A 25162-nucleotide genomic window follows, 5' to 3' on the forward strand; every position below is an offset into this window, starting at 1 on the left:
GTGGCAGATGGACTTTCAAATAGCATTCACCGAAATCTTTCCCTTTCATATCAGGAAACACAAGCTATATACCCTACTTAGTATGCTGACATTTCACAGTTGATATCCTCATATATTTTCCTTTTCACTTGATGGGCAGGGATGGGAATTGAGGTCCCCTTTTCATACAAAACATGCCTTTCGTTTTAGTATTGGTGAATATTGACTACAACAAATCTATTTGGCTGAATTCTACTTGCTTTCTATATTCCTACATTGTACACTTAGTGCAGTGACTACCAAGCATTGGGAAAAAATGCTAAATAGTTCTCCAAGAGTTCATTACCTGTTTGGCTCAAGAGTTGCTATACTTGAATAATTATTTAGTTTAGAAATTAAAAAAGTAGTTTTTCTGACATGTTTCATTTCTTTTTCCCCTCACTAGTGTGAATACTTGTGTTTTATTGATTTAAAAATGTCACAGAAATTGGTGCTGAAGGAACTCCGGGACAGTTTAATGATATCAAATGTGGTGTTTACAAAATCTTGACAGTGAAGGGCAATATTACCTGGTTTAATTTAGTTTCTGTGTTTTGAACTTATTTTTACTTTGTACTATGGAACAATTAGACAGCCAAGCAATTTTCCCAAATGAAAAAAAGTATGAGTTTTGCCGAAGAGAGGAATTGCACTTACATTTTAAGTTTCTTTTTAAAAGGCAGTTTGAAATATCAAAAACTTTCAGCAGAAATATCTCATGCTTGTTCTCAGTCCTGCAGTAAATTTGGTTATGGAAAATTTAATACTGTCTGTGTGGAGAGTCTGGAGATAAGTAAGTGTGTTGTTTCCTCTTGGGTAACTCCAAATTGTTTTCTTTAAACTTGTGATTTAGCAGGTAATCCTCCAGGTGAACCTTGACAATCTGGTTATACTGTGACGCCAGGACCTCAGAAAGTAGCAGGTGATTGGCTGGCTGCCTCACCACTTGCAGCCCTGGGCCTCAGAGAATGAAACATGAGAGTGTTTATGATGAATTTCAGTGTGGGGTTTATTTAGATTGAAAAGCAACCATGAATGGTAGATCGTAAAAGAAGTTTTGCAGGGGTTTAAGGCCCATTAGCAAGTGGCAGTTTTGAAAATTTCGTATGTGCAGGTATAACCCCCAGTGTCACCTCTCCTGCTTATTTGAAGGGGAGACAAATGCTTATGAAAGGTTTAAGAAAACATTGTCCTCTGAAAAATATAGAGAAGAATCTGGGATAGAGGATGGTTTGAAATCAGTGACCCTGACCATTTTGTGGTAGTTGGAAGTGGATTTTGCTAAAAGCAAGTGAGGACAGCAAGAACTCGTTATTACTTATGACAGTAGCTAACATTTTTAGGGGCATAATTGTATGTTAGATACTAAGCTAACCATTTTGTGTATATATTCACCTATCAACCTTAAAATTCTATAAAATAGGAGCTATTGTTTTTCCTGTTATACTGATGGGAGAATTGAGACTCAGATAACTGTGGTAGGCGAAATCATAACCTCTCCAAAGATACTCATATTCGAATCCCTGGAATCTATGAACATGTTGTCTCACCTCATAATGGGGAATTGGCAGATGTGATTAAGGTTAAGGACTTTGTGATGAGGGGATTATCCTGGTTTATCTGGATGGGTTTCATTGAATCACATGGGTCCTTAAAAGGAGGAAAATCATTGCTGTCTATGGTCAATGATACAAGTGATGTTGGAATAAGGTGAGAAAGATGCAATGTTGCTGGTTATGAAGATGGATAAATGGGGCTGGGGCTGAGGAATGCAGGGAGCCTCTAGAAGCTGAAAAAGGCAAGACAATGGATTCTATTTTAGAGCCTTCAGAAAGGAAGACAGCCCTGCAAACACCTTGATTTGTGTTCAATGAGACCCATGTCTGACTTTTAACCTCCCGAACTGTAAGATAATAAATATGTATTGTTTTCAGTCACTACATTTATGATAATTTGTTATGACAACAATACAAATAATGCAGTAATTGTCTTTATTTAAGAGTACAGCTACTAAGTGGTAGAGCTATGAATAATACTCAGATTTAACTGGCTTGGGGGCTAGAGCCCTTAATCTCTGTGAAATTTTCTTCCTGTGACACTACTCATGATTTCTCTCTTCTTCAAACACAGTGTAGAACCTAGAATTTTAACAAAGGTTCCAGGTCCCTTTAGACATAAGCAGTGATGTTAAGGTTTGGCTCTGGAAAATTCTGCAAGTATTCTAAAGTAGGTGGCACAGGCATATCTGTTGAAACACGAAATAAAGTAAAACAGAACAGAAAACAAAACACTGCAAACCAAAGAAACAATAAAAAGGAACAGGTAAAAAGCAAAAGGTTTGAAGGTTCTTTCTGCCTAAATTGAAAATAACTCATTAGGCTTTGGAGACAGAGAAGTCTGTGTTCATCCAGGCTATAACTCTTATTAACTCTCTTGCTCATGGCAAATCATTTATCCTATCTGATCTATAATCTATTCTATTCAAAATAAATGATATGGATGTTACCGTGTGGTTTTATGTAATGAGTAAGATAACATAGATGCTGCACATGCTTGGCTCTACTTTTCTTTCTTTCAGCTTTCTCTCCTAAGGTAGGAGAACATTTATATGATTGTCTCAAGCTTTAATGTTTAGTTCCCTGCTTCTCTCAATCTTCTAGGGCTAATCCCAGCTCACTTTTCCATTTTGGAAAGCAATCTTCCTAGAGGCTGCAGGTGCTTGGATGCATCTCCAGATAGTTTCTATACTCCCACCATCTGGAGGTATGAAACCATAGGCTGCTGGTGTCATGAAGCTTTTCTTTTTTCTTTCTTCTACCTAAGTGAACTTTGAGTGAAGATAGTTGATGAGGAATATGCTCCCTAACACCTTCACCCCCCAATTGTCAATCTCAAGGGCTACAGTATTGACTTAGTTTCTTCCTCTCCTCCAACTGCTTTTCCTTCTACATTTTTCTCTTGATATTATTTTAAAATTCCTATTTTCTTCTACTTTGTTTCCCATTTTATAATGTGAGTTGGTGGGAAATTAGCTTTGACGAGTGGAATACTGCTATGCTTTTAACCGTGGTACACATACTCTATAAAAATAAGTGACACTTCTTATACTTACAGCTCAGAGTAAATCTATGGGCTGACCTTTTAAGTGGGAGGTGGGAGAAGGGGGAAAAGAAACTGTATGATTAGGAAATAAACAACAAAACAACCAACCCTCCCCTGCCAAATCCCAAACCACACAGAAGATATAGGAGCTTAGTCCTTGTTTGGAATGAGATATGTCTGGCTAGAGGGGTCATGAATAACTTCTTAGCTGATCTTAACACAACTGAGCAGTGTTTCTATTCCCTACTACCCTATTATAATAATTTTATAACACATGAGGTGCCTTTGTTACTAGTAACTTGAATGGAATTCTTTAATACTTGCATTCATATAGTCTTCCTTCATTCATTCATAAAAATTTATTGATTACCTACTATCTGCCCAGTATGAAGCTAGGTGTTGGGCAGATGGTGGAATATGTTGAAACAAACAGTCATGGTTTTTGCTCTTTTTAGCGGGGAGGATGTGCTCTTGTTGAAGACATTCTAAAAAAAAGAAAACACGTAAATGGTCACCTCAATATCATAATTATGATTGTGTTAAGGATTATGGGGCATATAGATATATGAATTATGGTTGACTTTTGATGATAACTGTGGTGGACATACTTTAAATGGTTAGGGAAAGCATCTCTTGAGAGGTAATGTGTACGTTGATCCTATGTTTAAATTGAGAGGCATAGAAAAAGTAGACCTCTGGGAAAGTAGGAAGAGTGTTAGACACAGAATAGGGCATTTGCAAACGCCCCAGTTTAGGCAAGGGCTTATTGTTGTGTCCACAGATCCTAGTTGCTGGAGAGAGTGAGCTAGGGAGAAGACTCACAATGAGGTTGGAGTCATGTGCTAGACCAGTCAGTGCTTTGATAGGTCATACGTAAGAGTTCAAGTTTTATTCCAGTCACAGTAACAAACTGTAATAGTGTTTGTAAAGCAAGGGAATGATGTGAATTGATTTATGCCTTATGAAAGCTTGTTATGCAGAGAATGAATTATAGAGTCAAGGGTCAAGGCAGGGAGACTAAAACGGCTGTAATCCATGACACAAAAAGGATTTCCAACCTGCTCCTGTCCCCCTAGTCTGCACTGTAGTGAGTGTCTCCTTGTGAAAGAGAAAATGCAAGATTATTGACTTTAGAAAATGACAGAGGGGCTGCATTATATTTGCATTATCTTTTAGTCAAGAATGCAAATTGCAAAATACGAACTCCTCACACGACTGGACATAAACAACAAAGATTTTTGCAGCCCTGTTGTCCTACTGAAATTTATCATCTCTGCATAGACCTCAATGTGTTTTTACCCCAAATTTGGTAGTATGATTTGGTGGCAAATACCAATTCAGTGTGTGAGCTGGAAAGCCAAGATACAAAGGAGTAACTTCTTCAGCATCACAATTTATATGTGGACCATTTTAAACATCTTCTGACTCTAAGTCTAATTTATAAAATTCAGGATAAATAGCCAAGTTTATTGGGTATGAAATTGTCTGTGGTACAGATCTAATATCTCTACATATTCCTATTACCTTTGATGATGAGCTCACCTTTATATAAGAAGCTCTATTTTGCTCTGAAGATATTATATGGAATTTAAAAGATGCCAAAAATATAAGTGAATGCAACTTCTAATTTCATTTTGAATTAAAAAACCATCAGTAGTGTAAAACTTGATAATGATGACAAGTTAAGGCTTTATACAAAAAAAAAATTCTACAAGGAATTAAAAAGCTAATCATCTTACAACAATAAGCACTTTCCAGCATTGTTTATGTGTAGTATTCTGCTTGTCAAAGATGCTTTAAGGGTCTGCATTAGTGTGTAGAGTTAGTGCTATGTTGGTGAATTAGAGTTGCTAACTACTTGAATTGTCAACTGTGCATTTTGGTAGATTTTTGCCTTGAATGCTAATGTGGTCTTTTAAGTATCATTTTGATGAATTCTATTGTCACGTTAGAGACAGTCTGGTTTTCCCAATCAGTCATGTCCACTTCCTCACTGTCAATGTGCTACCATAACATTAAATATGACCAGAGGTAAACATTATTGAAAGCTGCGCCTGTTACTGCTGTTTTACAGTAGCGTAATTTTGTTTTTATTTCCTTTGATTTTATGCTGATATGGGTTTCAGCAGTATTTGCCTGCAGCCTCTTTCAACTTTTCCTTTTAATTAAAAAGCCTAATTGGGAGTAATAAAAACTTCCAATTAAGTCTTTTAAATAAAAACTGAAAGCTGAAAGTGGCTGTGGTTGCAGACAGAGGCTGGTACTGACACGTTCACTATGGAGGATTCTGTTACTGCAGGACAATTTGTGGTTGACGGGTTCAACTTGAGACCTGTAAGTTAGCAGAAGCAGATTTTGGCAGAGATATCCAAGTAGACAATTATGCAGTTAAACATCCATGTTTTTGGGAGGTCTTTGTTTTTGAGGCAAGAGAGATACTGAAGAAGATCTCAGATCGATTCTTCTTGTAGTGGTCGGTTCACTAGATAAAAAATTTTCAGTAATATTGCATTTTTAACAATACAATTAAAAGATTCAAGTATTTAAACAAAATGATAAAATATTCTAGCTTGTTATTTTCATTTAGGTATAAAATTATTTAAAAGTTTTTGGTTGGCTCTATTTTTCTTTATTTCTTTCTTTAGAGAAATGTACTAGAAAACCCTGCCATGCAGCCTAGGATGATACAGTCTGTAATTGTACAGAGTAGTGTGCATTTTGCTGATTCTTGTATACTAACTGAAAAATAAAAGACTAAAATAAACATTTCATAGTATGTAAAATGTGTAAATATGCAACTTTCTGAGATTTTCCTGTAAAAATAAATGTTAGATATCCTTTTTGTGTGTGTGTGTATGAGATGGAGTCTTGCTCCGTTGCCCAGGCTGGAGAGTGGTGTTATCTCAGCTCATTGCAATCTCCGACTCCTGGTTTCAAGTCAGTTCTCCTGCCTCAGCCTCCCAAGTAGCTGGGATTACAGGATCATACCACCACACTCAGCTGATTTTTGTATTTTTAGTAGAGATGGGAGTTTCACCATATTGGCCAGGCTGGTCTCGAACTCCTGACCTCAGGTTATCCATCTAGACCTCTCAAAGTGCTGGAATTACAGGTGTGAGCCACCATGCCCAGACTAGATATCCAATTTTTAATTCCTATTAGCTCATAGTATTACATGTTTTGGAAAACAGAGGAAAGATGCCACAGGGAGTTGGATTCCTAGGAGGGTATTTTAGCTTTGCTATTAACCCTTAGTTGATTTCATGTATTTTGGGAAGATTAAAGGAAGAATATTTTCTGTGTCTGAATATTTTACTATATTGCACTTGTGTAAAATATTATTTTGAATAACTTTTTATCTTATGATCACTATTAAGTTAGTGATAATAGTTATTATACTTATTTTAAAAATTAGCTTTTATTATTTATTTTGTTGTTATAATATCTGTTGCATACAGAAAATTTGGAATGTATAAAAAATCAAAATTATATGTAGTATTACCTCAAACCACAGTTAACTTTTTAAAAATATATTTCTGTCCATTTTTTAAAAACAGTCTTTGTACACACAGACACACATATACCCACAGGCAAAAATAATAAAATTGGGAACATATTGTTTATAATGTTTTTGTTTTATTTATTCCTTTTAACTTAATATTATATCTAAGCATTTTCTCTTTTCAAAGACATATGTATGTATCCTAATTTATTTGAGTGGTCTCTAATTTTTGGACATTTGGGATTGAGAAACTGACTATCATAGCAGCTAAGAGCTCAGGCTTTGAATCATGTGATCTGGATTTTAAGTTTTAGTTCCAAGATCTAACCACATGATTTTGGACAATTTCTTTTTCTGAGCTTTTGTTTCCTCCTGCATAAGATGTAGGAAAGCATAGTTTACATCTCATGGAATAGATATGAGGCTTACATAGTTAATCTATGTAAAGGTGTCATGGCATATAGTACTACATACAGATTGACTATGATATTTCAAATTATTCTCTAGTTTTAGTGATTTATACATTCTGTATTATATTTCTACTTAGATTAGCAAAATTAACTTATATCCTATTGTCCTTCATCACACAAGGTGCCCTTAGAATAATTTATTCACATCTTTGATTCTATGTTAGAAAGGTGTGGGAGTTTATTTTCTATGGGGCTACATATTTATTGTTAAAGTTATTGATAAATGTTTTATATTGTATTTGGTGGCTATTCTGAATGAAATATTCTTCTTTATTGCATTTCCCAATTGCTTGTTGTTTGTAAGCCAGTTATTGATTTCCAGAAATTAATCCTGTCCAGCAATTTGCTAAACTTTTAGTAGTAACTGAAATTAAATATTACTTTAATGACACAAGGAGCATTGTGGTAAAATAGTCTGTTTCTGCCTTTCAAAAATTAATATTTTTATAGATTTTAGTTTTTTTTATCTGATTAGTGTTCTTTTTAGGTGTCTGTCTTCCTTTGAGTCAATTTTCAGATTTCACATATATTTTTCTAGAAAATTATATATTTCATCAATTTTTTCAAATATCTTAACATACAATTTTGCATTTAATTCACTGATAGTGAAAAATTATTTGTTATCAGAACCACTTTTTATGTTTAATTTTATTTATCCATTATTTAATCTTTTATTCTTGGCTAGGTTTTCTAGAGATTTATTAACATTATTATTTTTAAAAATATGTTTCTGGATTATATTATTCTCTGATTCAATTTTATTTTTACTCTTATTTTAAAAACTTATTTTTTAAATTTCTCCAGATAACTGACTAGCTCAAGGAATTATTATAATAAGTATTATAAGACAATATTTTTATCATAAATTTGCCTCTGAATATTGCTTTGCTTGCATTTAGTGCATCTTGCCATACAGTTATTTTTTTCTCTTATTTTCTTGTATGCTCCTAAATTGTGTTTTTTTATCCCAATATTTTATACTGCTGTTTACAGTTTTCTCATTGTTTCTTGTCTTAGCTATTGGCTATTGTGGAAGTTTTCTGCATCTATGAGTTTCCCTGTCACACTGTGCTCTGGACTGCTCCTAGGAGGACCTTTTACAAAGCAATACACTCTAATTTTTTTTCTAATTAAGTGTATCCAATGACCCTCCATTTTATGTGATGTAAAGTCAAAGACCTTAGAAGACATATTAGGCCCTCTGTAATTTAGCCTTAACCTTCACGTGTAATTCTCATCTGCCCTTTTGTCCGCATAACTTCCTGAAAGTCTACCTCTCATTCACATTATGTGACTGCCTTTATTTGGTTGCTCTAATACTCTTACTCACTTCTCTGGCCACATACTTTATTATATGTAGTACCTTCTGTGTAACTTCTCATTAACAATCCATTCACCCCTCCTGGGTACTGCCTAGAGTTTTGGAGCTTTGCTGATACAGTACTCACCATGCTCTATGGGCATTTGCCTCCATTCTTTTTCTCCCGCAGTTGACTGTTGATAAGAGCAGAGTCTTGACTTTTATATCACCATTATAACTAATCATCAAAATAGTTGTGTGAATTAGATGGTATTAACTTATGAAAATGAAATAATTCTGATTCAGAGAAGTTAATATTTTCAAAGTCACAGACTGGTCAATAACATAGAATGTTAACTCAAATTTATGTCTACTTCACTAACGTTTACAAGTTTTGACAGAAGTATTTCCTTATGGCCAAAGAAAAATGATGAAAAAGCAGTGTCTGCAGGTTTACCCTGAAATAGTCCAATACCAGCACAATACACATTTAAAGTACTTTATTCCATATTCCATATTAAGTATCATTAGTTTAGTTCTCAAATATGTAACTATATATTTTAATATAAAGTAATATTTTTTATTCTCCACTATGAAAAATAATAATCTTTTACCTGGACTTAATAGTTAACTGTAAATGTTATTCTATGATGAGTCTATCACATTATAATTGTTAGACTGAATTACAAAAAGATGAAGCCACATTTTAAATTCAGCATTGAGGTAATTTATTTTTTATGTTAATTCAGGTTCCCATAGGGCATAAATACAATAAAAATAGGGTTCACTTCTTCAGTCACTGAACAGAGGTACCCCAAATACTACTGTAAAGGTTGTATGGTGCAAAATTTTTAAGCTAACATAGGTGAAAATTTCTATATATTTATCTTATTGAGATAGCAAACTACTTTTCATAAGGTATACTGAAAGATTATCTGAGCTCAGGGTCTTTTTCTAATTTGGAAAACTTGTCGAAGGACAGTAAAACCCACATTCACAGAAAAAAAATCTGTGTAGTAGAATAATTCTTCATATTTATCTTTCATGTGATTACTTTTTTTATATAGATGAGCATCCATACAGTATTTAAACTATTTCTTTAAAAATTTTTTATTGTATATTTTTTCCTAGGTTTCTTTTCAGGTGGATAAACCAATTCTTTATTCTCACATTTGCCATCTCTAATGCCTTCTTGAACACACTGAGATGATCTAGAAGCAAATCATTTGAGTTAAATTCTTTGTAGTTCTCATAGCTGCTGAAGGTTTTATTAATTCGGGGCAAGGTAACTTCCCTGTGCTTGTTACTGTTGACATTTGGCTCCATTCATATTCACCCATTCACCCATTTTATTCCAGTCAATAGAGTTGCTTCTTATAAAACCCTCAGGCAGATTGTTGAAAACTTGTTCAACAGTTATATTATCATTAGTCACTTTAAAATTCTACATGTTTTCATAGATCATAGACATCAACGAGATAAATAGTATACCATGATCTACACAATTGGCTATTCCTCATCCGAGATCTTCAATCTATTGTCTCCTTCCACATAAGTTTTACTTTCCAAGATAGTTTTGAAGTTGAATTTGAAGGAAACTTTAAGCAACTGTATTTACTTGATTGTAATTTTCATTATATTATTCCACAACACCTCCCCTTCTTACTTTGTACCTTATCAAATCACTAGTCTGGTGATTTAATTTAAAAAATTCCTTAATATTAGATTTTAAATAATGTAAGGTGGCCACCGAAAGTTATGGTTCAGGACTTTTATTAAAAAAATACAGTGCGGCTTAGGATTATTTGACTTGCCCTGGCAATAAAACCAGTACCATAAATAAGCATGTATGGATATCCTACTGGGCTTAAATTTAGTTACTACTAACTTACAAATTGTGATTGGGTTAGGATTATTATCACTTTTGCTGTTAAGTTTATTTGATTGAGCTACAGGGATAAAACCAAATAATGAATGAATTTCTGTCATCATCATGAATATCTTTATGTTTCAATCTGACTCTCTAACTTGGCTATTTTTAGCATTGCATCTTTCTATTTGAAGGTAATTTAATAAAGTTGTTAGCCTTTGTAAAGTATATAAAAAATGACACAGAAATAACCCAAATCAGATTTTTTAGTACTTAAATATTGACAGAGAAGTAAAAGCAATAAGAGATAAAATTATATGTTCTTGCATTTTATAAATCAAATTTTATCTAGGCCAATTTTATCAGCAAGTTGAACTGATGAAAATTGGTTTATAGAAGTTAATATGTGTGTGTGTGTGTGTTTGAATTCAAACTATTAACACTGCATAGTCCATAATGTGACAAAACAATTAAGAAAAAAAAAAGGAGAAAAGAACATACAACTCTGCATGTCTCCAAAGACTTACTGAGTCATCATACAATAAGCTCATCTCCTCTACTGGCCCAATGGCATTAGAATAATGTGTTCTTGCTGGAGAGGATGTGGAGAAATAAGAACACTTTTACACTGTTGTTGAGAGGGTAAATTAGTTCAACCATTGTGGAAGACAGTGTGGCGATTCCTCAAGGACCTAGAAATAGAAATTCCATTTGACCCCGCAATCCCATTACTGGGTATATATCCAAAGGATTATAAATCATTCTACTATAAGGACACATGCACACGACTGTTCATTGCAGCACAGTTTACAATAGCAAAGACCTGGAACCAGCCCAAATGCCCATCGATGATAGACTGGACAGGGAAAATGTGGCACATATACACCATGGAATACTATGCAGCCATCAAAAATGATGAGTTTATGTCCTTTGTAGGGACATGGATAAACCTGGAAACCATCATTCTCAGCAAACTGACACAAGAACAGAAAATCAAACACTGCATGTTCTCACTCATAGATGGGTGTTATGAGAACACATGGACACAGGGAGGGGAGCATCACACACTGGAGTCTGTTGTGGGGAAATTAGGGGAGGGACGGCGGGGGGTGGGGAGTTAGGGAGAGATAGCATGGAGAGAAATGCCAGATATAGGTGATAGGAAGGAAGGCAGCAAACCACAGTGCCATGTGTGTACCTATGCAACAATCTTGCATGTTCTTCACATGTACCCCCAAACCTAAAATGCAATAAAAATAAAATAAAAATAAAAAAGAATAATATGTTCTTCCAGCCATGGCTCTTTCCATTTTGAACATACCTCAAATAGGCATACCTTTAATTTTTCTAATAAAGGAAATACACAACATTTTATAGTCATTTATTACACTTGAAAATAATCTACAACAAAGTATTTTCATGGAAAATCATGGATTGCTCAGTATGGAAAAATAGAATACTATAGATAGAATATGTTTATGCACAAATATGACAAAACCTAATGTCTTTCAATTGCCAGCCTTCCTACCCTATTCTCTCTTCTGTTTCCTCTTCCCTCGGACTTCTGCAGCTCACTTTGCTTTAGGATTTATTGGGAGAAAAGGTCTTGTCCTATTTGGAGTCATTCCCACTGAAGCTACTCCCTTGAGTCTTTCCCAGCCCCACTTTGAGCCTGTTTACCTTGGTGCTGTTCCTTGCTGAGTATTCCTGGTTAAAGTCACTCAACAGGATGCTATGCTGCTCACTTCTCAGCAGAGCCGAGAGAAGTAAAAGTGAGTGGTTCACACATATAGACTGCCTCCTCTCTTTATTTCTTTCTAATACTCTTAGTAAATAAATGCACATTAATCAGACTTGACAAAAGTTTTGAGGGTTTTCAGAGGTTTGTTGTAGTGGGGAGATGAATTCTATCTGCTGACTGCCTCCTGTGTGCAGAAGGAGGCACCTTTCTAATGGGATGTTGCGAATCTGGTCTTCAGGTCTTATCTTTGCTCTTTGGACTTCAGGGCATTTCATTTGTTCCAGAACACCTTCTTTAAATCTCATGGCATAAACCTTCACTATTTTAGAGGAAGACCCATGAGACAAATACTCCAAAGTGCATTTGTCTATTTCAAAATTTACTTAAAAGGCAACATAACCTGTGTTTTCAGTAAAATATGCCTTTTCCATGATTTTATTCATATGCCCCTGCTTTAAGGTCTGACTTCCAGAAATTGATCATAGCCAAAAGGAGCTCTGCCTATTGGGAATTTGCCCTTGTTATTCTTATAAGATGTGGAACTCCTGGGGAAAGGGTGGTGGCTTTGAATATTTTTAACAGTGAAATCCCTTGAAAGCATCATTTATTTTCAAAAGCTCGTATTTTCTTTCTTCACAACTCTTCCCTTCTTGTTTCTCCCTTCTTCTCTTTTTCCTTGCTAATATATTTTGGAGTCTACTATGTATGTGTTCTGAAAACAATTTAAATAAAATGTCCTCTAGAAGGTTTCACGAAAGAGCTAGGTATCTTTTATGAGAAAGTGAATATGTTGAAAATGAAATCAGTAATGGGATGCATACACACCTATACTGATAATTTGGCTTTAAAAAGTAATGATTAGGTTAAAAACATAGTAACTATGGCTGGATGATATGGTTAGGCTTTCTGTCCTCATCCAAATCTCATCTTGAATTGTAATACCCAGGTGTTGAGGGAGAGACCTGGTGGGAGGTGATTGGATCATGAGAGCAGTTTCCCCTTTGCTATTCTCATGATAGTGAGTGAGCGCTCATGAGTTTTCGTGGTTTTATAAGAGGGTCCTCCCAGCTTAGCTTCTTTCACATGCTCTCTGTCACCTGTTGACATGTAAGATGTGCCTCTTCCCTTTCTGCCACAATTGTAAGTTTCCTGAGGCTTCCCCAGCCATGTAGAACTGTAAGTCAATTAAACCTATTTTCTTTATAAATTACCCAGTCTCAGGTATGTCTTTATAGCAGTGTGAAGGTATTAATTAAGGTTTTAATTGTGGAGAGGGAGGTTGAAGAAAAATATCTCTGCTCTGTCTTATCTCTTTCAACCAATCCTCCACATGTTTTGCCTCTAGACCCAGCAAACTCAAATGCTTGGATGAGCTGCTAAGTAGAAATAAAAATGATAATTCTCTTTTATTTCTTCTTTTTCTATGCAGCCATAATAGGTGGATTTTCATTAAACATGGGAAGATAAAAAATGGGAAATGCACTTTCCCTGAACTCTCTCAATGTTCTATAAAATGTTCAATTAATTGTGCTTGCCACTGTCCATATTTCTTTTCATATACTTTAGATTGCATTAGGTCTCTCCAGTGGCTCAGTTAACATTAAAAAAAGACTCAATTTATTATTTTTTACTGAACTTAAAACAGCTAGTGAATAAATACCACTACTAATCATTTCATTTGCTTCGTGACCTGTTGTTTAAACTTTTGAGGACCCATAACACAGCAGAAACTAAAACTGTCTTGAAATAACAGTCAGCTAGTAGATAATAGGAATAAAACTTGATTTTTTTGCACACCTTCATGCACCACAGCTAGGCACTGTCTTTCAAGTAGGTCATCAAATAATGTAATAACCAAGCAAGTAATTCCATTCCACATACCACATAGAGAATTAATTAGAATTAAACATTACAAAAGAAGATAGCGAAATGGTTAAGAACATGAAGATTTACACATAAAGAAATTTGGGTATGAATCTCAGCTCTGTAATCTAATGACTATGTGACTTGGAACAAGTTATTTACAACTGAGACACTGAATGTAGAACATTAGAAATAATAAATGTCACAGGATAATAGCTCAACCGCTCAGTAACGCTCTTATCAATGGAAACCAAACAAGAACGTTTTTCTGTCATTGTTATAATCAAGGGACTATTTTGGCATTATGAAGCAAAGTTCAAAACAGTGATTCCTTTTTGTATTTTGGAAAATGTGGAGTCTAGCTCTATCAGTTTGTATTACTAGAAAGGGGTGTGTGTGTGTGTATGTGAAGGAGAGAGAGAACTGGCAGAGTGGGTAGTGATGTGTTCCATCTCGAGTGTACTTAAATGGACTATTTAAACATTATTTAGTGGTAATGTAATGCAAAGAGCAATGAATTGGGAACAAGAAAACTTGGATTTCTATCTCAGCACTGTCAATTTGATCATATTAAATACTTGATTTGTGTAGGTTGTAGGTGCCTAACAAATGGTTTTTAGATTTAAAGACAAATGAGTTGTTCATCCCTGAATATTGGGGTTGGGTGTAACTTCAGTAGGCTGCAATGTTTGCTTATTTTAAAGACATGAAAGAGTGATGAGAACCTGAAAACAAGCTTAGGTCAAGTGGGTGTCCATGTCTGTGAAACTGATGGAGGCTAATAAAAATGTCACATATTCCAGGTCAGGTGCAGTGGGGTTCATGCCTGTAATTCCAGTACTTTTGGAGGCCGAGGCGGGAGGATTGGTTGAGCCCAGAAATTTGAGACCAGCCTGAGCAACATAACAAGGTCCATCTTTACAAAAAATTAAAATAAAATATTAACCTGGGTGATGACTCTCCCTTGTAATCCCAGCTACTCAGGAGGCTGAGGTGAGAGGATCACTGGAGCCCAGGAGTTAGAGGCTGCAGTGAGCCACGATCATGCCTCTGCACTTTAGCCTGGCTGAGAGAGCAAGACCCTGCCTCAAAAATATAATCACGTTCTCTAATTTTTGTTTTAAGCTGACCTATATCCACTAATAGAAACCTCATTATTACTTAATAATTTACCTTGGTGAGTAAGTCCTATTTTTTTTGTCTCAGAATCCATTTTCACTCTTAATAACAACTGAGGACCCCAGTGCTCTTGTTTATCTGATTATATCTATTGATATGGCTGTATTAAAATTTAAAACTGTTAAAAATTATTATAATTAGATCATTACATGTTGAGATACATAATATTTTCACAAAAAAGAACTACATTTTTCAAATCTAACAACAAAATAAGAAAAGTGGTATTTCCCCACCACCCCCTATTTTTGCAAATCTGACTAAAGTCTGACTTAAGACAGCTAGACTTACATATTTGCTTTGCATTCAATCCATTGAGATATCACCTGTCATGTAGCCTCTGGAAAACTCTACTATATACTTATAAAAGTATGAGAGTGAAAAAAGAAATTGACACTTTAGATTTGTTATGAAATAAATCTTGACCTCATGAGCTTCCTGAAAATATCTTAGGGTCTCTCGTGGGTTCCTGGCTCGCATTTTGAGAAGCACTGATATAGGTTAATCATTGTTGCTTTCAGCTGTCTTTTTAGAATTCAAAGACCCTTGGTAAGTAAACTGTATTTACTCAACAACTTGGGGTGAATTCATTAAATTCCTGAGTCCATCTGAGTGGGAGAGAGGGAAAGAATAAGAGCAGTGTAGACCTGAAGGAAATGTGGCCGTGGAACATAGGGGCAATGAACCAATATTAATTTCATTTGCAGTATGCAAACTGGCTCCATTACTTATTTGGACCAGTTTCTTAATCTTTCTAACTCTCAGATATCCAATCTGTAAGAGAGGAATAATAATAATTAATTCATGGTGGTGTTGTGATGATTAAATCAGGTAATATATGTAAAACAGTTAACTTAATGTTTGACATATAGTAGGTAGTCCACTATTAAATTGTTGTCTTAATTGTTATTTTATCCACTAGTCGACCTGTTTGTAAACACATATAAACTCTTTCTTCAGGGTTACACTTTTCTGCAGCAAAAAGTATCTTTATACAAAAGTGTTCCATGTTTAGAATAATGTCCTTAGGTTAGAATCCTACTGGAATTACTGGCTCAATGGACATTTTTAAAGCTTTGAATTTATGTTAGGCAATTACTTTTTAAAGGGCGATGTCATTACCACTTCTATCAGGAATGTATAAGAGCATTTGATAAGCTTATATAGATTCTGGGCCCTGGGATACAGGGGTAAGCGAAACAGAAGGGCTGCAGTTTTAACCGTATCAGGAAATATAATTTGTTTAAATTTTTACAAATTGAATAAGTAAGAAATGAAATGTCTTCTGAGCACAAAGTACAAACATAAGCTCTTGGGAAAAATTAGTGCGGTCTTTGGTATATATGAAAGCTTTGCAGTGATTCAACTAGCATTTAATAAAAGTAAATTTATTATGTTTTCCTGAACCCCTAGTACTAAAGATTTTGTTTTGTTTTGGCTGGTGGACATTTATAAGCTTTCATAGCATAGTTTATCAACCTATGTATTTTCCAGGCAGAAGCTTACCCTTGGGCAGAGTATTTTAAGGGCTCAAAGTTTTCTCCTGTTTTACAATCCTGGTAGATATGAGGCAGGTATGAGGGCCGTATAGAGGAAAATGTGAAGGTAGTTAGAGTGGGATTGAAATTCAAGACAGACATGAGACATATTCTCAGCTAGGGCTGTGGAAGTAAGAACGTGGAAGCGAGGATCAGATAGCGATATGGCTGAATTGTGTTTTTTTCAAAATTCAAATGTTGAAACCCTAACCCCCAGAATCTGAGAGTATGACAATATTTGGAGATAGATCTTTAACAAGATAATTAAGGTTAAATAAGGTCACTGGTGTGATCCCTAATCCAATATGACTGATGTCCATGTAAGAAAAGCAAATTAGGACACAGACACACCCAGAAGGGACACCACGTGACAACACCAGCAGACAGCCGTCTAGAGGCCAAGGAAAAGGGCCTCAGAATGAAACCAAGCCATTGACACCTTAATCTTGGATTCCAGACACCAGAACTATGAGGAAATAAATTTCTGATGTTCAAGACACCCAGTCTGTGGCACTTAGTTAGCAGCCCTAGCATCCTAATACAGATAGGATCTGGAGAAAAGGATAAGTCAATTCATAGTCGGTGAGTCCCATCCCTCCCCTCCCCTCCTCTCCCCTCCCCTCCCCTCCCTCCCTCCTTCTTTCTCTCTCTTTCTTTCTTTCTCTCTCTCTTTCTTTTCTTTCTTTCTTTCTTTCTTTCTTTCTCTCTCTCCCTCTCCCTCCCTTCTTTCCTTCCTTCCTTCCTTTCTCTCTCTCTTTACCTCCCTCCCTTCCTCCCTCCATTCCTTCCTTCTTTCCTTCCTTCCTTTCTCCTCCTCCTACTCTTCTCCTCCTCCTCTTCTCCTTCTCCTTCTCCTCTTCTTCTTTTTTTTTTTTTATTTGACAGAGTCTTGCTCTCTCTTCCAGGCTGGAATACAGTGGCTTTAATCTTGGCTCACTGCAACCTCTGCCTCTCGGGTTCAAGAGATTCTCATGCCTCAGCCTCTCGAGTAGCTAGGACTATAGGTGGGCACCACCACGCCTGGCCAATTTTTGTATTTTTAGTAGAGACAGGGTTTTGTCATGTTCACCAGGCTTATCTCAAACATTCTGGCCTCAAGTGATCTGCCTGCCTCAGCCTCCCAAAGTGTTGGGATTAAAGGCATGAGCCACTGCACCTGACCAGAGTTCCTTTTTAACTTTTCAACTTTTATTTTTGAATCAGGAGATATTTATGCATTTTTGTTATAAAGATATATTCAGTGATGCTGAAGCTTGTGGCATAACTGACGCTGTCACCCTGGTAGTGAGCATTATACTCAGTAGATATTCAATCCTTGCCCCTTGCCCTCTCTTCTCCTTCTAGAAGTCCCCAGTGTTCATTGTTTCCGTCTTTATGTCCATGTGTACACAAGGCTTAGCTCTCACTTATAAGTGAGAACATGCAGTATTTGGTTTTCTATTACTGTGTTAATTCACCAAGGATAATGGCCTCCAGCTACATCTGTGTTTCTGCAAAGGACATAATTTCATTCTTTTTTTTTGTGGTTGTATGCATACATGGTATATATGTAAACATTTTTCTTTATCCAATCCACTTCCAGTGGGCACCTGGGTTGATTTCATGTTTTTGCAATTGTGAATATCACTGTGATGAACACACAAGTGCATGTGTCCTTTGGTAGAATGATTTATTTTCCTTTGCGTATATACCCAGTAATGGAATTGCTGAGTCTAATGGTAGTTCAACTCAGTCCCCTGAGAGATCTTTAAACTGCTCTCCACAATGGCTGGATTAATTTACATTCCCACCAACAGTATATTAGCTTCTCTTTTCTCTGTGGCCTCACCAACATCTGTTATTTTTTGAATTTTTAACAAAAGCCATTCTTACTGATATGAGATAGTATCTCATTGTGGTTTTGATTTGCATTTCTCTGATGATAAGTGATGATGAGCATTTCATACGTTCGTTGGCTGCTTGTATGTCTTCTTATATGACTTGCTGATTCTCACAAGCATCACAAAGTTTTACTTGGACATTTATTGTCATTTATTTTCCAAATGACCCTTTTTAAAAAATTTAAGTGAACTACCAGAAGGTCTTTTTACAGCATAACTTTTGCCCTGTTAAGCATTTTTTCTACTAAACTTTTTTTTTCTTTTTGCAATTGTTGCAGGCTGCTTTGGAATAAATATAAACTTCCTTAATCGAGTTAGGTTTTATTAAAGTTGTAGAACTATGGATAATGAAGTCACGAACAATAAACTGTGAGATTCTAGTGGAAAAAAATCAATGCATGCAAACCTGATGGTTGTTTATCCTAGAGACACTAAATTAGAGGCTGCAAGACTACATTGTGTGTGCTAAATGTGGAGTTGCTGTTCTAGCCAGTCTACATGAATAGATGGATCATAAACCAATTTAATGGTGACAGCTTCAATATAACAACTTTTTTCTCTGGCTTTTCTGACATTTTGCAAACTGATAACATATTCTGGAAATATTTGTTTAAAAGGGAGACTGTTATTTGCATTATTAGTTTCACATTATTAGCTTTTTCTTTTTCTTTATCAAATCAAGCTAAGTAGAAAAATACATATGATGATTTGGAATTAAGCTAAGAGAATAAATGGCAAATACTTCTTTTTAGAGAGTCTTTAAAATATTTTTTCCCTAAAATATTTGATCATATTATCTATTCATTAATTTATTAGTTACCAAGAGCTTTTTTATTTTTATTTTTTGAGCTATTTTAGAATTTAAGGAGGTAGACTATGGGTTCTTTTTGATTATTTCTATAGGAATCCATGAAAAATATATAGGGTATTACATTAAAAAGGAGCACAATTTTTCTTTTTCTTTGAATAAGATTTCTTCCTTCTTTATTTTCATCATCTGGTTTAGGTGTATTGGATATGATTTGTATAAAGGTTAACATATAAATTTCAATGGAAATATAGAGAATGTAATTCTAAGTAAACAATATTAGAACAGTTATGTAACTACAAATTCACATAAACTCATTGTTCACTTGTAAATCTAAATTGTTGACATTTTATGTCCTAAATATATCTTAATTTCAGCTGTTTTCCTCTCTCTTTCTCTCTTTCTGTCTCTCCTTCCCTCCCTTCTTCTCCTCCTCTCTACCACTTTAGCGCATAGATTTATCTTACTGCACCATTTCAGGTATATTATTTTTACTGTGGTTTATGTGACTGTGGCCTCCTGGATTTATGCTGTGCTCAACCATTGTCGACCCCTCTTCCTAGCAGTCCCATGAATCCCAGATTTGGCCACTTCTTAATTTTTACAATAGTTCCATAACTGGTCTCTATTAATTCCCTCTACTTGGTTTTCTACTTCAAATTCAAGTGAAGGAAACAAAAATTTAAGTTATGTAATGGCAGTTTCTTGATGTGAGGTGCTTTCAAATACTGCAATATCCTTGGGGGACTAGATCCATCTGACACACTCAGGCTTCCTTATTCATTTCACTACCAGCCCATTTTTTTCTAATCTCTTTTTCTAAAGTAGTTAAAACTCTTCTAAAGAGATCTTTTAGTATCTGAAAAAAATCCTTGGAAACTTAATCTTCTCTGGTTATTGTGGTGAGTGTTAAAGAACTTTTGTGGATCTTTGCTTCCTTATTTGTAGAATGAAGGTTGTGATACTATACTGGAGGTTTTTAAACTCACAATAGTACAAGACATTGCTAAAAATATAGATTCAAAGTTTCCATACCAGTATTTTGAAATTTCAGGGGCTCAGACCTGAGACAATGCATTCCTAACGTGCTTCCCAGATGATTGGGACTTGGAAACTATTGGAATAGGAATTATGATACTTTTACACATACAACTGCCCATGATGAATCTTTTTCATCTATTGTTGAGTTTTTTTGGGGACATCTTGTTTCTTCTCTGCACTTCCCTCCCCCGCCAACCTCATTAGTTTGCATTTGGTTTGCTATTTGTTCAGCTTGCTAATTTATTTTAAGTCAGGGGTGTAGTGTTACTATATTGATAGCATTTGTTGTGCCTAGTGTTATTTTACCATATGTCTGCTTCCCACTTTTGCAACTCAATTGTAACTCTTGATTTCATTTCTGTGCTTGAATTATTAGCTATATCTACTTTGATCTCAATTTATTTTGCTTAACGCAAATTGAATGAATTTCCTGAACAAATATAGAAGAGAAATTACAAAAATGTGTAAACTAAAATTAAAATTCCAAGCCTCTAACTGACTGGATTCCCTTCTTAGCCAAGGGCATTCCAAAGAAACCTCAAAAATGAGTGCATGCTATGACAGAAAGGGCAGGTCAGATATGCCTTATTGTACCCCCTTCCTTTTGGACTTTAGATACAACTAACCAACGTTAACATTAAAATAGAGATCCTGAAACGGACAGAACAGACTCTTTGTGGCAATATGGTAAAGCTCTAACCTGACTTAACCAATGTATACCTTGCATGTATTGATTATGTCTTTGCCTGTAACTTTTGTTAAAAAATGTATAAAATCAAGCTGTAACTCAACCACTTTGGGCACATGTTCTCAGGACCTCCTGAGGCTGTGTCATGGGGCCATGGTCCTTAACCTTCACAAAACAAGCCTCTAAATTGATTGAAACCTGTCTCAGATACTTTTGGTTTACAAATGCTAAAAAGGAATAAAACTATTGTAGATTGGCTGACTCTAACAACAGGAAACACCATAACAGATAAAATGTTTGAGGTCAGAAAGAATTGCCTGTGCATTTTGCATGTTTTAAGAGGATTATGGGATGAGAAGAAAGGAAGACGTTGATGATGGGTAATGAGGGCCGTTGAATAACTCATCCGTTTTTTATGGTGCACTTATTCTATGTCAGACTGTCCTGGTGATGCAGGGGTGGATAGCAGAGACAACATCTTTGCTCATCTATATTAGAAATGTATTTGTAGGGAGACAGGAGAAAATCAGTAATCAATTGATAATTCATTAAGAAAATGCTAATATTTAAATAGTGATTAATGTTAAAAAGAAAATTTTAGTGGGGTGATGTGATGGAAAGTAACTATGTGGTTACTTTGTATTATGAAGCTAGGAAAGTCCTCTCTGAAAAGATAACATTTAAACATGAAATTGAATGATCAGAGGCAACTATGCAAAGATCAGGGGGAAAATAGCCAAGAAAAAGGAGAAGCTTAATGTAAAGATCTTGTATCTGAGGACAAGCTTGTTTCTTTTGAGGAGCCAAAACAAGGCCAATGTGTTAGGAGAGTAGTGGATTATAGGGAGAGTATTGGGAAGTAATAGAACAGCAGCTAAATCTTGTAAGGCATTGCAAGAATTATTCATAAGCCAAAAGAAGACAGTGACGTTATTTTATTTAGGTTACATTTTTGACTACCATGTGAGGAACGTACTAAAAGGGGCCAAAAGTAAAATTAGAAAACTCAGATGGGAGTCTATTGGATTGGCAAAGCAAGGCGTGGTTGTGCCTTGGATTGGAGTGATGGCAGTAGAGACAGAAAGAAGTGCAAGGATTTTGAAATGTGATTTCAAGGTAGGGTGCACAAGACTTACTTATAGATTGGTAAGGATATTGAGAGAAAGAGAACGTTTACACAAAAGTATGTCTTGAGCAACTGAGGAAACAGTCGTGTTATTTACTTGGAGGTACATGACTGGGCAACAACCTATCACCTCCCAGCTTGTTCTTTATAATTCTCTCAGGCATTTTTATGTGAGACCTCACAATCAGTCTTGTATAGTAAAAAGAGTTGTAGAAACATCTAAGCTCTGCCCTCCACCAGCTTTGGGCTGTTGGGAAATTTGCAAGATTTTGTGAGGTCAAATTTCTAATTTGTAATCTTAGCATTAGATAAGATCATGAATGTGCTTAGCAGGGTGCCTGTACAGAAAAAGAGTCTAAGTCCTCACATAAAAATCCAAACATTTCCCAACTATATTCTATTCTCTCACCACAGAATACAATTCTTATGATTAGGTACCACTGATCACAATTGTCACTTATGCTCATTTTCGTGAATTTTATCTGAAATGTTGGAGGACTCTGAAGTTCTTTCCATCTCTCTGAAGATAGACCTATCCTGAACTATAATTACAATCTGAATTTACTTCTTAGGACCAAGCATTTCTCTGGTTTATTAACTCACAGCATCATGATCATACTGGACAAACTATATCATTCTTCTGACCTTGAAAGGCTATATGTCTTCTTCCTAAAGGCAAATCATCACCCCTAGAGACCAAAGAAGCATCAGATAAGCGCCATGAAAATGAGACAGGTGGTCAGTTGGGTAAACTGATGAAAACTCAGCTATGACTCACTAACAAGGTTTACACGTATGTTTAAATATGTGCGTTTGAATCATGCATAAATAGAAAGAAATAAACCAGAATATGAGAGATATATACAAATCTAGATGATACTAGAAATAATTTCTTTTTTACCCAATTTTTATAATTGTGTTAAAATGCACATAACATAAAATTTACTATCTTAACCATTTTTACATACATAGTTCTGTGGTATTACATTCATAATGTTGTACAACTGTCACCACTATCCATCTCTGTAACTCATTAAAAATTTTTATTGTGTTTCTAAGGTGTATAACATGTTTTAATATACATATAAATAGTGAAATGGTTACTATAGTCAAAGTAACAAATTTATTATATCACAGTTACCCATTTCTTTTGTGTGTATCAAGAGCATCTACTCTTTAGCAAAAATTCTGAATAAAATATTAACTATATTCCTTATGTTGTACATTAGATCTCTAGACTTGTCTTACATATCTGCTACTGTATAATTTTTGCCAATTTTCACCCATCCTTCCATACCTGCCCCAGTAATCACTGTTTCATTGTCTATTTCTGTGTATTTAAATGTTTTTGACTCCACATATAATGAGGTCATGCAGTAATTTTCTTTTCATGTCTGGCTTATTTCACTTAGCATAATGTCCTCCAGGTTCACTCATGTTGTAGCAAATGGGAGGATCTCCTTTTTAAAGGCTAAATAATATACATTATGTAGATATCTATCTATCTATACATGTATGTAAAAAGAAAAAAAAAATCACATTTTTTGTTTTGCTTTTTTTTGAGACAAGGTCTTTCTGTGTTGCCCAAGGTGGAGGGCAGTGGTGGGATCAAGCTTACTGCAGCCTCAACTCCTGGCCTCAAGTGATTCTCCTACCTCAGCCTCCTGAGTAACTGGGGCTACAGGCACATGCCACCACATCTGGCTAATTTATGTTTTATTTTTATATTGTAAACACATTTTTTTCTATCTACTTGCTTGTTGATGAACACTTTGGTTGCTCCTGTATCTTGGCTATTGTGAATAATGCTGCCATGAGTGCAGATATCTTTACAAGGTGGTAATTTCATTTCCTTTGGGTATATACACAGAAGAGTTATTGTTGGATCATATGATAGTTTTATTTTAATTTATTTAGGAACCTTCATACTGTTTTCCACAGTGGCTGCACCAATCTACATTTCCACTAACAGCATAATGGGGTTCCCTGTCCTCCACCCCCTTGACAACACTGATCTCTTGTTAGGGGATAGCTATTCTAACAGGTGTGAGCTGTTATTGTGGTTTCGATTTGTAATTCCTCGGTGATTAGTGATGTTGAGAACTTTTTCATATACCTGTTGGCCATTTTTATGTATTCTTTGAAGAAATGTCTATTCAGGTCCTTTTTCCATTTTTTCTTTGGGTTGTTTGTTTTTCTGCCATTGAATTGTGTAAGTTCTCTATAAATGTTGAATATTAACCATTATCAGATAAATGGTTTGCAAATTTTCTACTAACCTATTGGCTGCCCTTTTTAAATCTTTTTGGTTGTTTTATTTCTGTGCAAAAGCTTTTTTGTGTGTGATGTGATCCCATTTATTTATTTTTCTTTTGTACTCTGAACTTTTGGTGTGATATCTAAAATAATCGTTGCTAAGGCCAATGTCAAGGCACTTTTTTTCTCTCACTTTGTTTCATTCTAAGAATTTTATGGTTTTGGGTCTTACATTTAGCTATTTTATACATTTTGAGTTGATTTTTGTGTATGGGGTAAGGTCAAGAGTCCAGTTTCTTTTTTTTGCATATTGATGTGTTAATTTCTCAGCATCATTAATTGAAGAGACTAGCCTTTCCCCCATCATGTCTTTCTGGTGCCCTTATCAAAAATTAGTTAACTGTTTATGTTTGGTATTACAATTACATAATGTTTTTTCTTAAAAATATAGAGTAAGCATTTTCCTACTTTTGTATGTACTGTGAGGACCTGATTTGGAATATCTGTCTGGTATTACTTTATATGAATGAGTCATGAGTTATTTAATAAATTCTCTAATCTCAAATAGCATCACAGTTTTCTGCTAGTTAATAAAGTAGGGTTGAGAATTTCAGAAACTTGTGGACTCACTCATTTGTGGATTCACTTTGCTTTTGGCTGCTAATATAGAGTTATGATCAGCTATACCCTACTGAATATACTTTATATTTTGAGTATAGATTCTCTTTGATATGGGATTTTGATATAGTAAAGCATAGCTTTGGGCTCATAATTTTTTTCATG

General features: G+C 35.1%; 1 long non-coding RNA gene across 2 annotated transcripts in view; it reads left to right on the top strand.

Annotated features, from left to right (window-relative positions):
- The first annotated feature begins 16987 nt into the window (after positions 1-16987).
- The window catches only part of LOC105732647 (uncharacterized), a 597345-nt gene continuing 589170 nt past the window's right edge, over positions 16988-25162 (top strand). For both annotated transcript variants that reach the window (XR_010345499.1, XR_001111031.2), the window contains exon 1: positions 16988-17162. This is a non-coding gene — a long non-coding RNA (uncharacterized LOC105732647). The remainder of the gene's footprint in view (positions 17163-25162) is intronic.

This window comes from Aotus nancymaae, unplaced genomic scaffold (genome assembly GCF_030222135.1).
Source record: "Aotus nancymaae isolate 86718 unplaced genomic scaffold, 86718_ANA_hifiasm-v0.15.2.pri h1tg000036l, whole genome shotgun sequence".
In the NCBI taxonomy this organism is placed as follows: Eukaryota; Metazoa; Chordata; class Mammalia; order Primates; family Aotidae; genus Aotus; species Aotus nancymaae.